The sequence below is a fragment of the Eschrichtius robustus genome, chromosome 4 (genome assembly GCF_028021215.1).
Source record: "Eschrichtius robustus isolate mEscRob2 chromosome 4, mEscRob2.pri, whole genome shotgun sequence".
In the NCBI taxonomy this organism is placed as follows: domain Eukaryota; kingdom Metazoa; phylum Chordata; class Mammalia; order Artiodactyla; family Eschrichtiidae; genus Eschrichtius; species Eschrichtius robustus.
The window spans coordinates 38,266,440-38,285,650 of NC_090827.1; the positions used below are offsets into that span (position 1 = coordinate 38,266,440).

Sequence of the window (19,211 nt, forward strand, 5' to 3'; positions counted from 1 at the left end):
AGGTGCGGGGCGGCCATTGCGCTTGCGCGTAGAGGATGTTTCGTAACTGTTTCTTCCATGGTCGCGTGTCTCTCGTCTCTCCGGCTGGAAGCGGAGCTTTCTGTCCCTTTCTCCTGGCCTTTAGGAGTGTGTGACTTCAGCTACGAGACCTCCCTCGGCCGACTCAGTCAGCGCGAGGGACGTGGGTGTGTATGAGGAGAGACGGTCAGGCAATTGTGATGTTTAAGGCTTTTGGGTCGTGATGCACCAAATCTCATAGTGGAGAGAGTGGAAGGAACCCGGAGATAGCAAAAGCACCCTATTTCACTGGCATTTTAAAAATCATCCTCACAAAACTCGGTGAGGTGGACCTTTGGGTCATACTCATCTTACAGACCGAGAGGGACATCCTGAGAAGTCACTTGCCCAAGATCACAGAACAGTTCGTAGCATAGGCATGGCTCAAACCCGAGTCACTGGCTCCCTGTTCAGTTTTCTTTCAAACGAGCTTAGGGTTTATCTCACTGTTCGGTATATCACCACTGTATAGTGGTTACATTTTTAAAGTTTTTTTTACATTCAAGTGTAGACCCTAAGGTAGATGGAGAACTTTTAAATGGAGGGGGTGGTGCATAGGAATTACGGCTGAAAAAAGTCTCTCTTGCCCCTGGTTTCATACATGCTGATGGTGAGTATTTAAGAAACAAGAAAATAGAGCAATTTTCCGTATCAAACTGACAAACTTTGAGGGCTCCTTCACTCTCAAAAGTTCATCATTTATATGCCTTTTTGCCTTCTCTTTTGACCTGATTATCTGAACCACCCTTCCTCTGAGCACACGTGTAAATCCTAATCAGTTCTTCAAAGCCCAGATCACTAGATTGTGACCTGCTGCCCTAGTCAGAAAGTTCCTCAAAGACAGGATCTGTTCTTAACCATTTTTTAACTTTGCACCTAGCAGAGTCTGGCTCAAAGTAAGTACTCATATTTTTTAATTTTAGTGGAAACTACATCCCCCGACTCCTAGGTTTTGCACTTAGACTTTCCCAACCACTTAAGGTCCTTATTTCTTTCTCAACCTCAATCGCTGCTTTACTAAATTTAAGATTGAATTGTATTTATTTCACTATGTAGAGGGAAGTCATCAATAACTGATCTATAATAAGAATAGAAGAGAGTTTTGAGCCAAACAGAAGTATAGCCTGACAAACAGCCTCTTGGGTAGCTCTGAGGAACTGTTACAAGGAAACGTGGTTTCAGCACAGTTTTATATCTTGTCGGAACAAAGAATATCCAACGCGAGAGGGGTACATTCTTTCAAGGTTTCAAAAAAGACAGCATCACATACACAGTCAGTATGGCCTTGTGCCTGGGAAGGGAGCCTTGTCATCTAAGGAGTACTAGCATTGACCATTGACGTCCCAGGAAGAGGGAGACATTTATCTCTATCTTAAAAATGGACATATTACTTCTGGACGAGGCACTCTTTTCTTTAATGGTTAAAGCAAATGTACAATGTATGTTTAATAGGCCACAAAACAGGCTGTTCTGGTTAGCATAAAGTTTAAATTAAATCATGTGTAAGCAAGAATGTCTTCCCCGTACCTCAGTATATGAAAATTTCTTCCTTCATCACCTCACACAACTGAAATGCTAAGGACTTAGAGAGTCCCAGTGCGATGTGGTAGAACGTGAAAAGACTTAAAAAAAAATACATGCATTGTAGTCCAAGCTTGGTGCTTTCTGGCCCATTTAAGAACCTTTTCTTAAGAGTCATTATTTGTAAGAAGGCCTAACAAAGCTACCTTTCCTACTTTGGACACAAGATTGATATGACCATCAAATGAGATACTATATACAAAAGCATTTTATATATAATATATACATATTTAATGCTATGCGTTGTTACTATTATCTAGAGTCATTTAAAACTTAGCTGGATTATTAAAATAAAAATTAAGTCACTAACACCTTTAAGCATTTGATCAGAAGCCTATGCAACTCATATCCTTTAAGAGTCAGATGTAATTGGCTGGAATCTCTTTCCAGAAAGCAGAGGGAGACCTCCCAATCATTCTCTCCAGAGATTTTGGTTTGGAGAAATCACTTTAGACTTCATCATTCTAGTCACCTCTTTGAGTCCCTGCTCTGAGTTATGCAGTACTTCATTTTACAGATTATCTTGTACTCCAGGGTCTGCTTTCCCATTCCACAGGGCAAGGTTTCTTTTGTCTTGTTTTGCCTTGTTTTGTTTTTTCGTCTGTTTGGTTTGTGAGATAACCAAACTACCTAAAACATTTAGACTGCATGAAACTGAAAGTGGACATATTATTACCAAGTCAACATAGGCTGAGATGGAGGGAAAACTTGACAGGAAGTGGAGAAAGGGCAGAGAAGAAATAAAAGAAGCCAACTTGGGCTGTTTCATCATCTCCTACAGTATCAACCTGTGGGCAGTGACTACTGCTAAAAAAGTGCAAGGGATGCTCCCTGTCCCTTCTGAAATACTTCAGATAACTTTGTGAGCTACTAGGCCTCACTAAGTTACATTGCAATTATCCTAGATAGAGAAATCACAGGTTATCTGCATTCCTGTGTAGTTTATCTATAACTCAAGACACTCTCTACATAGGGAAAGTCACTTGAAAAAAATGGAACTAACACAAATGACATGGAACATTTGCTCACTGTAAGAAACTGAGATAGAAAACATTTTAAAAACTATTTTCTCTTCTTTTATTACCTCATTCCTAACTGAGACAGAATTACTCAAGATTATGTATATTTATTGAAAGTAACTGTATTTATTGCAATTACCTTTTACTTCTTTTGAAAGAACCCTATATTTGATCACGAAGAACCCTGAAGCATGATGCAAAACAAATGCAGAATACACATTTTACTTCTTGATCCTTAATCGAAGCTTTCTTTGAAAATATTGAAAGCAGCTTTCTTTTGTTCACAATAGCCTTCCCCCTCCCCAACCAAAACTGTTTTCTTTAACGACTCTTGAGAGTCTATTTGATTCCTTCATTTATATGCTCTTTTTTCACCCTCTTTTAGGGTTCTAAGAAAAACCTCACTGATGGAGAAAACCACTGCTGACTCAGAGGCAGGTTTAATTGTGGTTGTCTTTCACCATGTTCTGGGCAGCTTGTCAACAAACCACACACGTCAAACAAGGAAGCAAAACCAACTGAAGGGCTCTCAATCAGCTTTCCAGTGTGCAAAAGCTGAAGGTTAATGAGGGGAAAAGACTCACAGGAAGTTCATTAACAAGGGATAAACAGACACAAGGTATCTTGGATTTATACATGCTGTGGAGAGTCATATCTTTTTGTGTGATCTTGGTGGTTTTATGGTTTGGAGTCTTGTTCTCAACTTTGTTCATTTTAGGATCATTTGGGGAACTTTTAAACAATATCCACACCTGGGCCTCATTTCCAAATTGCTGATTTAATTGGCATGGGGTGGAGTCTGGGAATGAGTATTTTTAAAGAGCTCCCTGGTGAGTCTAATATGCATGTGAGGGGTGCAGGGTATGGGGCAGTCTTCTATAGGGGTTGTTAGAGTATTTGAAGTATTTAGGGTATGCAGTATAGGCATAAAGGCAATGTAGGGAGTAGAAATATAATTTATGACTTAACAAGAATTATGAAGAGTCTCTCAACTAAATTCTTGTGAGTTGAAATGATTGTTATATGATGAAGAATAGAATGTTCATCATACTGAATTACTTGTTGGAGAGAAAATTTTATAGTTTAATCAACAAAACACTACAGCCATAGGCCAACTGCTTGGGTATTAAAATTTGCATTAATGCATTCTCACTGCTAAATAATCCCAGTTTCTTCAATGTTTTCAAAGCATTTACTATAATTGGGAATTTTGTTGTTGTTGTTTTACATAGCCCTTTCTAACTGTCCCATGTACATTTCAAAATCTAGAACTCAAAGTTAGATATAAAACTAACAATGGCCAGACCAACGCTGAGTTCAAAATCTGAGTGTACAGGGGCCTGTAATAATGTGACAATAAAGTTCAGAGACACTGAGAGAGAAAATCCATGTATTGAGTGCTGCTCTACACCAGCCACCATGCTTGGTTCTGGAGAACCTGCCTGAATCTCCTGCTGGAAATGCCAACCAAAGTGGTGGTGCCAGGGATGGATTCCAAGTCATCTGAATAGAGCATGTCCTAACAAAACACTCAGGCAAATGCTAAAAGTTCATTTGAGAGGAAAGATTCTAAACCTGGGAGTCACCTCAGCTCTTTGCACTCCTCTCCCCATTCCCCATTGATCACTGCTCATCCAGGGCCCAGAAGGAAAACGACTCAGAGGGCTTATTAATTAAAGAGAGTTTAACCAAAGGACTCTTTACAGAGCTCAGGGAAGTAAAGGGAGTCAACAGGGTTTGTGAGGTACCCACAGACCCGAAGAAGCAGAAGGAGAGGACTGTATTACCAGATCCAGAAAGAGTTGTAGTTATGGAAGAGGGACCACCTAGATGGAACTATAGCCATAAGCAGAGGAGAGAATTCCCTGACCTTTTTCTCCCCCTGCCCGCCAGTCTCTTACTAATGCCTCCTACTAGCAGAACCCAATCCAAAGCCAGCCAGTAAGGGACTTTGGATGATACAGTCCAGAGAGCCAGCCACCCGCCAGGGCACAGAGCTGGGCAAAGAAAGGTAGAAAATGGTGCTGTAGGGCAAACGGAGAATAACCAGCATAATTACCAAGTTTTACCTCTTTACTTCCTCAATTTTTAAAAATCAGCCCTCTCCTCTCCATGCTTATTACCACCGCCTGCATTCATCTTCTTTTAATCTTTCACCTTGTCTGTTATAATGGCCTTTTCATCATCCAGCCTTCAGTCATGCACCCCTTAAATTTATCTTCCATGCTGAAGCTAGAACAATCTAAAAAGCAAATTTCCCGTTCAGTGGCTCTCCAACACCTATAGCTGTGTATTATAAACTTTTAAAAAATTATTTGTGTGGAGAATAATTCTAAATCCTAATTAAAGATTTCCCTTAGAAAAGGGGAAGCAAGAGTCATGTTGAATGTGTAAATTTACACACTGAGGTTGTTTGATTTAGAATGTACATTTGAATAAATGCATTAAAGATCTGGGGTTCCTTAGTGGTTAAAAGCCCCAAGAATTTCTACTTATAGTGTCCTCCCTGAGCAAAATAAAATAGTTGACCCAATTAGAATTGACTCGTGTTAGTAAACGAGTTGATAAGGACACAGCCTCAACTTCTTTTGTAGCAGCCTTGGGGGAACTGGACCATCAAAGTACAGTAAGTTGCCTACACACGAACGAGTTCCATGCCAAGAGTGCGTTCGTAAGTCCAGTTTGTTCGTAAGTCCAACAGAGTTAGCCTAGGGACCCAACTAACACAATCGGCTCTATAGTACTGTAATATGTTTATAATACTTTTCACACAAATAATACATAAAAAACAAACAAAAAGTAAAGAAAACATTTTTTAATCTTACAGTACAGTACCTTGAAAGGTACAGTAGTACAGCACAACAGCTGGAATATAGGGGCTGGCATTGAGTGAGCAGGCAAGAAGAGTTACTGACTGGAGGAGGGAGAGGAGGTGGGAGAGGGTAGAGCTGAAAGATCGTCAGCAATGGGAGATGAGGGCAAGCTGCAATTTCACTCACGCCTGACATTGATGGACAGGTTCTGGTTCCTTGCTGGATTCAAGCCTATCTACCCTCTTGAAAAAATGATCTAGTAACGTCTGGGTAGTAGCTCTTTTTTTCTCATCATAGATGATACGGTAGCACTGGGTTGCATTCTGAACGGCTGCTGCAAACTTCATGTACCGTTCTACGTTTGAGTCCTGTGCCTCAAAAACTAACAGTGCCCCCTCAAATAAAGAAAATCCCCTTGCCATTTCCTGCGTCGTGAATCTCTTTGGTTCTTCAGTTACTTCTTCTTCCTCTTGTCTCTCTTCGTCCTTTCTCTGGGCCTCCAATTCCTGGCGCTTCTTAGCAGTACCAGCTACATCACCACTGCTTTTACACTTGCTTCCGGACATGCTGGGCTTGAAATAAAGATACTGCACTACTGTATACAGTACTGTACAGTAAAGAACACAAAAACACAACCACTTGCAGAGGATGCACACGCGTGACAATGTATGCCAGGCACGTGAACTAACTTACGTGATTGGATGTGCAAATGCACGTTTGCATCTTTGAAAGTTTGCAACTTGAAAGTTCGTATGTAGGGGACTAACTGTACAGGCTTTCTTTTCAAATGGTAGAGATGAGATAAATTGACTTTAAAAAGACTAAGCCCTGGTCCCGGGCTAGGCTTGCTGGGGTTGGCCTTTTAAACCCTTTGCATTGAAGGACTCTCTGTAAGACCCACTTTTAAGGAGACGCTTTAGCTCAGTGATTGTGAGATCAAATACGGGAGCCAGACTGTCTGAGTTTGAATCCTGGCCCTGCCATTTACCACCTAGGTATCTGGAACAAGTTACTTAGCTTCTATACCTGAATTTCCTTATACTTAAAATGAGGGTCACACAGTACCTATCTCTTAGCTTCGTTGTAATGATTAAATAAGTTAATGCAGTTATGGCACCCAGAACATATTAAGCCCTCAATGAGTTGCTGTTCTTACTCCAGCTCCGCCTGGAGCAGAACTTTGATGATTCTCAGAGGAGCCAGGCTTCCACCCAAGAGGAGCCATGTCTCCTGCCAGTTACATCAGTCTTACACAGTGCTTGGACTTTGAGACCTCTGACTGGGGGGAAAGAAGACAGGAAGTCTTTCCTCCTCTGCCTACTGCCTCCCAAATAAACTGACGTCTGCCTTGAGAGCTGAACAATAAGTGCTTAATTCTTTTCCCGCACAGTTGAGTTAAGGAAAGGGAGCAAATACAGTGTTTTTCTTGGTACAATAGATCTTAAATTGTGGTAACAAGCCCACAGAAGGTTGGTTGGTTGGTTTGTTTATTTATTTATTTATTTATTTTTGGCTGTGTTGGGTCTTCGTTTCTGTGCGAGGGCTTTCTCTAGTTGTGGCAAGCGGGGGCCACTCTTCATCGCGGTGCGCAGGCCTCTCACTATCGCGGCCTCTCTTGTTGCGGAGCACAGGCTCCAGACGCGCAGGCTCAGTAGTTGTGGCTAATGGGCCCAGTTGCTCTGCAGCATGTGGGATCTTCCCAGACCAGGGCTCGAACCTGTGTCCCCTGCATTAGCAGGCAGATTCTCAACCACTGCGCCACCAGGGAAGCCCCCACAGAAGGGTTTTTGAACTTGGTGGAAAGCAAGTGATCACAGAAGATTCCTGTCACCTAATCTTTGTGCAAGGTACTGATTGGATGTGAAAGATCATAAAAAGCTGTGTGGAAATAATAACTGAATGTCTCATCTTGTGATTCGTCTTCAGAGCAGAGCAGTTGGCTTAAACTGTTCAGCACTCATGCTTTCCAAGCTAATGATACCCTCTCCAACCCCGTTATGTGTGTGATTTTGATAAACACGCAACACCTTTAGGTCAGGGAACTATTATGCAAATGACGGGATAAAGGTTAGCTGAGCGGTTCCCCTTGAAGTAGGTGTCAGAACCAAAGCTGTGAAGCCCAGCTGGCCTTCCATGGCCTCGCCCACTCAGTGAACCCTGAGGAGCTTTGTTTAGCCCAGTTTGAAACTACTGCCCTATAAGGTTAAGTCTAAGCTCCTTAAGTAAGTCCACGTTACATGATTTGGCTCCCACTTAACCCCTCCCTCTAGCCTCAGTCTTCAATATTTCCTACTCACTATCCTCATTCACACTTTTGCTAAGGCAGTTCTCCCTCCCTGTATATAATGTGTTCCACACTCCATATCATCCTTACTCAGTTCAAAATTCTCCACTTCTCCAAATTGCTAGTTTAGGTAAAGCATTCTTTCTCTGATTTCCCGTAGTCCCCTATCCATAACTCTGGTTTAGCATTTACCCTGTTGTATAAATGAAATGGTCTGTTTATCCTCTTGACTAGAAAGTGAGTTCCTGGGCCTCAGGGAGTATGCCTTATTCATTCTTTATTTGCAGCATTCAGAATAGCAATTAGAATTAAAGAAGTCATTAAATGTCTGATGGAACTGAGCTGAAGGCCATGGCAGGAGGACCAGAGGAAAAGGACAATTTGGTACATGTGTAGAGAACAGACTCTACAGGAGTTGAAACAATCATATGATTGGAATAGCAAGGACATGAGGAGAGGGGAGAAAATGTAGGTGATGCCAAAATGTTTAGCATGAGCAACTAGGTACATGGTGGTGCCATTAACCAGGATAGGCAGTACAGGCCAAAAGAAGAAGGAGAAGAAAACAGATCTTAAAAAAAAGATAGACGATGAGTGAAGTGGCTGTGTCTGAGGTGTCAGTGGAACATGAAGTGAAGATATCCAGTGGGCAGATGAGTAGGTGTGTCTAGAGCTCAGGAACAAGATCTGGCCTAGAAATATATTTGGAGGTTTTAATTATGTTGGCAGGTTGAAGTTGTACGAATGATTATAATTCTCCAGGGAAAGTATATAGAGGGAGGAAGTATGCAAACCAAAATGTAGACTGGGGGAAAAAAATGTAGACTAGAGAGAAAGCAGCAAAGCCTCTGATTGGGAGAACCTTCTGAATATTGAGAGTGGAAGAAAGTAAGATACTGCGTAAAGTGGATCATCATTCTAAGGAATGGTTAAAACATGAGTTGCCAGGAGGACCAGAGTCTCTCCTAAATGCAATCAGGGCAACAGCATATAGAATAAATATAAGAAATATGAATAAATTATGTCTTCTCAATATATTATAATTCACCTTTATGATGAGAATTTTTTATGACTCACTAAAAGTGGGAGTTGGAAAGTTAGGATTTATTGATGTTTCTCAGGGGAGTCTATATTGAATGCATTCTGTATTGTAGGCACTGTTTTAAGTAATTTAATGTTTCACCAGCCAGCATCTCCCCTCTCTTTTTCTGGGAACTGCTTGTATTAGCTTTCACCAGGTTATGCTATATAACAGACAACTCTGAAAATTCAGTGACTTTTAGAAAACAAAGGACTAATTTTTGTTTATGTTACATGGAGACTACAAGTTGTTTACAGTGCTGCTTCAGGCTTTGGGAAGACTATGGCTGTGCACCATGTGCTGTCTCATCCTGGATTCCAGGGCGAAGAAACAACTCCTACATGAGACTTGCCCAATCCCTTGGCAGAGTGGGGCAGCCAGGGAGCTGCCAGAAAATCATGGTGCCTCTTAAAGCTTCTGCACAAGTGTCGCATCATATGGCTAAGCTCAACCTCAATGGAGAGGGGATATATACTCTTTCCACAAGAAAGGGAAGCTTCAAGTCACATATACATGGAAAGTGAGGAGCAAATAATTGGGGGCAATAATACAATTTACCACACTGTTCCTCTGTCAGCTTAAACCCTGTAGCACCTGTGGGAAAATTGCATGCTCTTTCATGTTCCCAGTCCTTTGGCCACAATTGATTTCTTCAGGGTTAAGGACATAACCCAAACGTCTTCTAACAGGAATTGAGAACGAAAGAAAAAAAAAAAGTAGAATCTTGGTAGCCAAATTGTAAGATGTAAAACGTGGGAGTTATCAGTGACCATGTTCCTCACCAAATGGAGGAAACTAAGCTGCAGTTGCAGGGAACAGAGCCAACAGAGTAAAGTCAAACAGGGATAGAGAGGAAGGTATTATTCCTGCTCTTCCTATGGTTTGGTTGGTCAATCATTCCTTGGATTCTGTGAATCATGAAGTTTTCCTTTTGTCTAAGCTAAAGTTGAATTGGTTTCTGTCATAGTGAAATCATGATTCATGCACATGTGTAATTTCATTTAATCCTAACACCAATACTTTTAAGTAGTTACTGTAATTGACATTTTATAAATGAGGCTCAGAATTTGAGATGGAAGTTCTCCCTGGTACCCTGCCTAGAAGAAATATTTTACAATAACACCCAAGTGCATTATTCTACCCTGTGCTCACCAAGCAATTTTTTGACCTGGTCTCTTCCACGGGTACTAACACACTGGGAAACAGAGACCAAAAAATGGTCTGATACTGGTTATCTTGCCAGAAATACTTTGCATTATGAAATAATTTATTGACATTATGATTTATAAATTAGTTTCTTATTAGTTTGGTTAGCATGAATCATTTCTGAGAATTAGAGGTAACTTTTTAGAGTTTAAGGATCTGAAAAGTTGAGGGTCATATTAGAGCTAAACCTTCTCAGGATCTGACCTTGCCTAGACTTGTACGACCTCTTTTGGACATCTTCTTAGCTGCACAGCTGCCATAAACTAAGATTCCTCAAGATGTCAAAGATAGAGGTTCCACCAACAATTGAATCCTGGCCACAAAACTGAACTTTCTAATGAGTTGTATCTCAACAAACATTTTTTTAAATTATTAGGCAAAATTCCCTATGAAAAATGGGCAAAAAACTGTCAGAATCAACTTTTTTTGAACTCTGGAAATTAGCCAAAGGCCTGCGGCAACCTGGCAAAAATACTTATTTAAGGAAAATAGCTGATTCTTAGTAAGTACTAATGGGATTCCAGTCCCATCCCCCTCTCCTTAGATCAGTGGTAGCTGTGAGAGTAACAGCCTGCATTCCTGGTACCAGAGTGAGCAAAGAATTGTGATTAATTATTTGTTCTAATCTGCCTGGTGGATTCCTAGAATAGTGGCTTAAAGACGTGTCTTTATTTTGCCTAACTACAAACTAGCCTAGTGCTAAATCTCCTTCCCAGGAGTACTTGTTGAAAGTATTTACAGTCTGATATCTCAGGTTACTACTGCCTGTGGTGATCACTGACAGCAGGGGCAAACAGCAGACTAAACAAAAAGCTTGTGAGGAAAGGCTGGGGAATGAGTGTCCAGTAAGGGCTTACAAAGGTCTGACAAAGTCCTGAGAATGTAGAAGGCCAAATGCATGCACAGGGCTGTGTGCATGCTCAGGAAAAAACAAAAAAACTCTGAAATTTTCACCTCCCGCTGACCTTAAGGCTCTAAGAAAGCAGGAAATAAAGGCTAAGGTAGAATTGTAAGGTTCTTGGCAAGTGTTGAAAGTGGGCCACAACAAACACACATGGGGGGCTTCCCTGGTGGCGCAGTGGTTGAGAATCTGCCTGCCAATGCAGGGGACACGGGTTCGAGCCCTGGTCTGGGAAGATCCCACATGCCGCGGAGCGACTGGGCCCGTGAGCCACAGTTACTGAGCCTGCGCATCTGGAGCCTGTGCTCCGCAACAAGAGAGGCTGCGATAGTGAGAGGCCCGCGCACCGCGATGAAGAGTGGCCCCCGCTTGCCGCAACTAGGAAAAGCCCTCGCACAGAAACGAAGACCCAACACAGCCATAAATAAATAAATAAATAAATTTAAAAATTAAAAAAAAAAACAAAACACATATGGGCCCTCTGCAAAGACTTGAAGATTTTTTGGTTCCAGGTACAGGCATACCTCATGTTATTAATTTCACTTTATTGTGCTTTGCAGATACTGCATTCTTTACAAATTGAAGGTTTGTGGCAACCCCACATCAAGCAAGTCTATCAGCACCATTTTTCCAACAGCATTTGCTTACTTCATGTCTCTGTGGCACATTTTAGTATTCTTACCGTATTTCAAACGTTTTCATTATTATTATACTTACGGTGATCTGTGACCGGTGATCTTTGATGTTACTATTGTAATTGTTTTGGGGCACCACGAGTCATGCCCATATAAGACAGAGGACATAGTCGATAAATACTGTGTGTGTTCTGACTGCTCCATCAACCAGCTGTTCCCCGTCTTTCTCCCTCTCGGGCCTCCCTATTCCCTAAGAAAAAACAATATTGAAATTAGGCCAATTAATAACCCTACATTAGCATCTCAGTGTTCAAGTGAAAGGAAGAGTCACATGTCTCTCACTTTAAATCAAAAACTAGAAATGATTAAGCTTAGTGAGGAAATCATGCCGGGCTGAAAGCTAGACCGCTTGCACCAACAGTTAGTCAAGTTGTGAATGCAAAGGAAAAGTTCTTGAAGGAAATTAAAAGTGCTATTCCAGTGAGCACACGAATGATAAGAAAGCAAAACAGCCTTATTGCTAATATGGAGAAAGTTTTAGTGGATCAAACCAGCCACAGCATTCCCTTAAGCCAAAGCCTAATCCAGAGCAAAGCCGTAACTCTCTTCAACTCTGTGAAGGTTGAGAGAGGTGACGAAGCTGCAGAAGAAAAGTTTGAAGTGAGCAGAGGTTGGTTCATGAGGTTTAAAAAAGGAAGCCATCTCCATAACATAAAAGTGCAAGATGAAGCAGCAAGTACTGTTGTAGAAGCTACAGCAAGTTACCCAGATCTAGCTAAGATAATTAATGAAGGTGGTTACACTAGACAACAGATTTTCAGTGTAGATGAAACAACCTTATCTTGGAAGAAGATGCCATCTAAGACTTTCATAGCTAGAGAGCAGAAGTCAATGTCTGGCTTCAGAGCTTCAAAGGACAGGCTGACTTTTGCTGGTGCCAACACAGCTGGTGACTTTAAGTTGAAGCCAATGCTCATTTACTATTCCAAAAATCCTAGGACCCTTAAGAATTATGCTAAATCTACTCTGCTTGTGCTCTATAAATGGAACAACAAAGCCTGGATGACAGCCTATCTGTTTATGACATAGGTTACTGAACAGTTTAAGCCCAATGTTGAGACCTACTGCTCAGAAAAAAAGTTTCCTCTCAAAATATTACTGTTCATCAACAATGAACCTGGTCATCCAAGAGCTCTGATGGAGATGTACAGTGAGATTAATGTTGTGCCTGCTAACACATTTATTCTGCTGTCCGTGAATCAAGGAGTAATTTCGACTTTCAAGTCTTATTATTTAAGAAATACATTTTGTAGGGCTGTAGCTGCCATAGTGATTCCTCTGATGGATCTGGGCAAAGTAAATTGGAAACCTTCTGGAAGGATTCACAGTTCTAGATGCCATTAAGAACCTTTGTGATTCATAGGAAGAGGTCAAAATATCAACATTAACAGGAGTACAGAATAACTTTATTCCAACCCTCACGGATGACTTTGAGGGGTTCAAGACTTCAGTGGAGGAAGTAATTGCAGATGTGGTGGCAATAGCAGGAGAACCAGAATTAGAAGTGGAGTATGAAGGTGTGACTGAATTGCTGCAACCTCATGATAAAACTTTAATGAATGAGGAGTTGCTCCCTAAGGATGTGCAAAGAAAGTGTTTTCTTGAGATGAAATCTACTCCAAGTGAAGATGCTCTGAAGTTTGTTGAACAAAAACATAGGATTTAGAATATTACATAAACTTCGTTGACAAAGCAATAGCAGGGTTTGAGAAGACTGACTGCAATTTTGTAAGTTCTACTGTGGGTAAAATGCTATTAAAGAGCATTGCATGCTGCAGAGAAATTGTTCGTGAAAGGAAGAGTCAGTGCGGCAAACTTCATTGTTGTCTTATCTTAAGAAATCGCGGGACTTCCCTGGTGGTCCAGTGGTAAAGAATCCGCCTTCCAATGCGGGGGACGAGGTTCGACCCCTGGTCAGGGAACTAAGATCCCACATGCCGTGGGGCAATTAAGCCCGCGCGCCATAACTACAGAGCCCACGCACTCTGGAGCCCGCGCGCCACAACTAGAGAGAGAACACCCGCAGGCCACAACTAGAGAGAAGCCCGCGCCGCAACGAAAGATCCCGCGTGCCGCAACTAAAACCTGATGCAGCAAAAACCAAATATTAAAAAAAAAAAAAAATTTGCCACAGCCACCCCACCCTTCAGCTGACCACCCTGCTGACCACTCTGATCTGCCAGCAGCCATCAACACCAAGGCAAGACCTTCTACCAGCAAAAAGATTACAACTTGCTGAAGGCTCAGATGATGGTAAGCATTTTCTTAGCAATAAAGTTTTTAAATTAAGGTATGTACATTGTTTTTTAGACATAATGCTATTGCATACATAATAAACTACAGTACAGTGTAAACGACTTTTGTATGTACTAAGAAGCCAAAAAATTTATGTGACTCACTCTATTGAGATATCTGCTTTATTGCAGTGATCTGGAACCAAACCTCTGAGGCAATCTCTCTGAGGTATTCCTGTTTAAGGACTCTGCCCAATCATTTGCTGACCACTAAGATAATATAACAGAGACTTCAGGAGCCACATAAAACAAAGAATAGACAACAGAATTCGTCTGTTTAGAAAAGTCATTAAACAATAACAACTACAATGAGCAGCAACAACAACAAATCCTCGGAAATGGAGAGTTGATACAATTATTATCACCCGAAGTCCATAATTTACATTAAGATTCATTCCTGGTGTTGTACATTCTATGAGTTTTGACAAATGTATAATGACATGTATCTGCAATTATAGTATTGTACATAATAGCCCTAAAACTCTTCTGTGCTCTGCCTATCCATCCTTTTCTCCCTCTAACCCCAGGCAACCCTTCATCTTTTTACTGTCTCCATAGTTTTGCCTTTTCCAGAATGCCATATAGTTGCAATCATATAAGGTATACCCTTTCCAGATTAGCTTTTTTCACTTTGTAATATGTGATACATGTTCCTCTATGTCTTATCATGGCTCGATAATTTACTTCTTTTCAGTGATAATATTCCTTTTTCTGGATGTACTACAGTTTATCTATCCATTCACCTACTAAAGGGCATATTGGTTCCTCCCATGTTTTGGTAATTCTGAATAAAGCTGATATAAACATCCATGTGCAGGTTTTGTGTTAACATGAGTTTTTAACTCCTTTCGCTAAATACCAAAATCGTGATTGCTAGATTGGGTGGTAAAATTATGTTTAGTTTTTCAGAAGCCACCAAATACCTTCCAGAGTGGCTGTACTATTTTGCATCCGTGCAAGCAACGTATGAGAGTTCCTGTTGCTGCATATCCTCAACAACATTTGGTGTAATCAATGGTTTGAATTTTAGCTGTTCTAATAGATGTATGGTGATACCTTGTTTTAATTAGCAAGTCCCTGATGAAATGTGATGTTGAGCATCTTTTCATATGATTATTTGATAACTGTGTATCTTCTTTAATAAGGTGTCTATTCATATCTTTAGCCCATCTTTTAATTAGGTTGTGTGTTATTGTTGGGTTGTAAGAGTTCTTTGTATGTTTTGGATAACAGACCTTTATCAGATCTGTCTTTTACAAATATTTTCTCCCACTCTGTGGCTTGTCTTCTCCTTCTCTTGACAGTGTCTTTTTGCAGAGGAGAAGTTTTTAATTTTAATGAAGCCCAGGTTATCAATTCTTTCATGGATTTTGCCTTTGGTGTTATATCTGAAAAGTCATCACCATGCCCAAAGTCATATAGATTTTTTCCAATGTTATCTTCTAGGAGTTTTATAGTTTTGCATTTTACTCTTAGGTCTGTGATATATTTTTAGTTAATTTTTGTAAAAGGTATAAGGTCTGTGTCTAGATTCACATTTTTGTGTATGAATGTGCAGTTGTTCCAACACCATTTGTGGAAAAGTCTACCTTTGCTCCATTGTGTTGCCTTTGCTTCTTTGTCAGAGATCAGTTGATTATATTTATATGGGTATAATTCTAGGCTCTCTAGTCTATTCCATTGATCTACATGTCTCTTCTTTTGCCAGTACCACACTGTCTTGATTACTGTAGTTTATAGTTAAGTCTTAAGGTCAGCTTGTGTCAGCCTTCTGACTTTGTTCTTTTCCTTCAATATTGTGTTGGCTATTCTGGGTTTTTATCTCTCCATGTACATTTAGAATCAGTTGTTGATATCCAAAAAATAATTTATTAAGATTATTAGGATTGCGTTGAATCTATATATCAAGTTGGGAAGAACTGACATCTTGACAATATTGAGTCTTCTTATCCATGAATATGGAATATCTATTTATTTAGGTCTTTGATTTCTTTCATCAGAGATTTGTAGTTTTCTTCAACTAGACCTTGCACATATTTTGTTAGATTTATACCTAAGTATTTCATTTTGTGGGGAGGGGTGCTAATGTATGTGCTATTTTTTAAAATCTCAAATTCTACTTGTTCATTGTTGGTACACAGGAAAGCCATATACTTTTGTATATTAACCTTGTATACTGCAACTTTGCTATAATTGCTTATTAGTCCCAGAAAGGTGTTTTTGGCAATTATTTCACACCTTTTGTATAAACAACCATGTCATCTGTGAACAAAGACAGTTCTATTTCTTCCTGAAACTCTATACCCATTGAACAATAACACCCAATTCCACCCTCCCCCCAGCTGCTGGCAACCACCATTCTACTCTCTGCTTCTCTGAGTTTGACTACTCTAAGTACCTCATGGAAGTAAAATTATATAGAATTTGTTTTTTTGTGACTGTCTTATTTCATTTAGCATAGTATCCTCCAGGTTCATTCATGTTTTAGCATATGTCAGAATTTTCTTCCTTTTTAAGGCTGAATAATATTCTATTGTGTGTATATATTACATACAATGTATGCATCCATTATTGGACACTTGGGTTTCTTCCATGTTTTAGCTACTGTGTATAATGCTGCTATGAACATGGTTGTACAAAACATCTCTTTGAGACGCAGCTTGCAATTCTTTTGGGTACATACCCAGAAGTGGAATTGCTGGATCTTATGGTAATTCTATTTTTAATTTTTTGAGGAACTACCATACTGTTTTCCACTGTACCATTTTACTTTCCCACCAACAGTACACAAGGGTTCCACTTTCTCCAAATCTTTGCCAACACTTTTTATTTTCTGGTTTTTTTGATATTAACTATTCTACTGGATGGGAGGTGGTATCTCATTTTACTTTTAATTTGCATTTCCCTAATGATTAATGTTGTTGATCTTTTTTTTCATGTGCTTACTGGCCATTTATATATCTTCTTTGGAGAAATGTCTATTCAAGTCCTTTGCTGATTTTTGAATCAAGCTGTTTGGTTTTTTTGTTGATGAGTTTTAGGAGTTCTCTATACATTCTGGATATTAATCCCTTATCTGATAAATGATTTACAAATATTTCTTCCATTGTGTGGGTTGCCTTTTTTACTCTGTTGATATTGTGATTATTACTATTACTTGCAGTAACATAAGTTATCCGTAAGGTACATGGTGTAATGGAAAGAGCACTGTATCAGGGGACTTGATTTCAAGTCCTGTTCACATTTATTATCTCTGACTGAGGTATAGAGTCCTGGGTTTGAATTCCAGGTCTACCACTTATTAGCGATCTGAACTCAAGCAGAATTTTGAAACTTAGTTTCTTCATCTGAAAAATGGATAATATAATAAATCGCACCTTGTACGTTCTTGTGAGATTAACAATACTATATATAAAGCACCTGGCACATAGAAAATGACTATTATTTGATATTATTTTAGTGTTATTTTCCCCTTTGAGTTGTTTTAGTTGCATACTTTAGGAACTTAGGGAGAGATTGTCGTAGGGTGGTTTTTAATCCCAGTAAAAAAGAGTAAGACCACTTAGTACCGTCCCAAGGAATAGAGATAAAGAATAGCGGATGGGATACAGCTTCATGGGATACCTTATCTAGTTCTTTGATAAAGGAAAAAGAGATGGAAAAGACAGAAATCAATTATGTTTAATTTCAATTTCAAAAGTTTCCTCCTTAGTCCAAGATGTTCAGTATCAAGCCATATGTTTGATGACATTGGCAGAAGGCAGGAGGAGAAATTCCAGAATGTTCTTTGCAGCAAATGGAAATATAAGGAGAATCATTTGATAGCAAATTTTTATCTTTCTCTATGGCGTATAATAAATATATATGAACCCGAAATTTTTATTGGATATTCAAATTTGTAAATAGCCAAATTACCTTCAAGTGTAAACGTGGTATTCAAATAGTAATTTAGAAAAAATTTTAAATCAATATAAGTGGGACCTCCCTGGACGTCTAAGTCCTCATGCCGCAACTAAGGGCCTGCATGCCACAACGAAGATCCTGCATGCCACAACTAAGATCCGGCACAGCCAAAATAAATAAAAATAAATAAATAAATAAATAATAAGAAAGAAAGAGAACAATATAAGTATATAAGCAGAGCTATACAATTGTCTCTCTGATAAAGATAATTAAAAGAAAGGGTAAAGCTTTGTCTGATAACGCATCATGTCCATTTCTCTCCTGAAAATAATAAATACCATAAAGTATAAAGAATAGTATATCCCATAATAAAATTTTTAATAATATGGTTGAAACAAAGGAAATCAGGTTACATATACATATATATATATGTCAGGATTAAATCCTGTTATTAATGCACTTAAAATAACAGTGATAAATTCATTAAATATTACCATGCATAACATATTTTTATGAAGAATAATTACATTTTCCAAAACAAAAAATAGTAGTGAGGATAGTGGCATTGTTTTACATTTTCAAATCTTATTAATATCTAACTTAAACAAAGATCCTCATATCTTCTTATTCTATGAGTGCAATATGTTATTTTGGTAGAATTTTATAAAGAAACCCCAGCCTGATATGTAGCTGTAAAAGTCAGGAATATTTTAATAACATTTTTGCATAATCGAGGATATTTTTCTTTGATACAATACCCAACAACGAATAGTTTCTTAAAGGCTAGTTACAATATGAAATCTGAAAATATATCAATGGACTTCTTAAAAAAAAATCATCTGGCTGGAACCATTATTATTTCAGAAATAAGCATCCTATGTAATTTGAGGTGGCTAGAATAGTTATATCTGTAATATAATATTTGTCAGATTACTGTAATAAATATTTGTCAGAAACAGCAGTCATCTCAGTAATCATACACATTTATTTTATTCATAAAGTACTTACAAAAATAATTCTTGTGTATCAAAAAACTTACAAATGTCACAAGAGAGTTAGCTAATGGTCTACACAATAGAGAAGGAAAAGTCTGCTAGGGAAAGCTCTAAAGAAACATTTTCCCCATTACATTTTTGATTGGTATAGTTCATGAAGAAAGCCTAGTTTTGCCTTCCTTTTTGGTGCTTAGTCTGAGAAGGAACACAAGAAACCAAGTCTTAGGAGAAAAACTGCTTTCAAAATCTCAAGTGTAAGCCACAAATAGGCTCTTTTGATAAAAGCTTCAAAGTTAAAGAGATGAGAAATACAAGTATATATTCTATAAGGTATTTCAAAAAATTCAGCAACTATAAATGTATCATTTGTACACTTGAAAGT

The 19,211-nt window shown here is 39.1% G+C and overlaps 1 long non-coding RNA gene across 2 annotated transcripts; it reads left to right on the top strand.

The window, feature by feature from the left end:
* Nucleotides 1-43: 43 nt before the first annotated feature.
* On the top strand, nt 44-14,853 carry LOC137763628 (uncharacterized). 2 transcript variants are annotated; one of them, XR_011073825.1, is made up of 4 exons: nt 44-185; nt 3,043-3,276; nt 11,503-13,890; nt 14,064-14,853. It is a non-coding gene; the product is annotated as an uncharacterized lncRNA (long non-coding RNA). The 2 variants fall into 2 exon arrangements; XR_011073824.1 differs by having other exon boundaries at nt 11,503-14,853.
* The last annotated feature ends 4,358 nt before the right edge of the window (nt 14,854-19,211 follow it).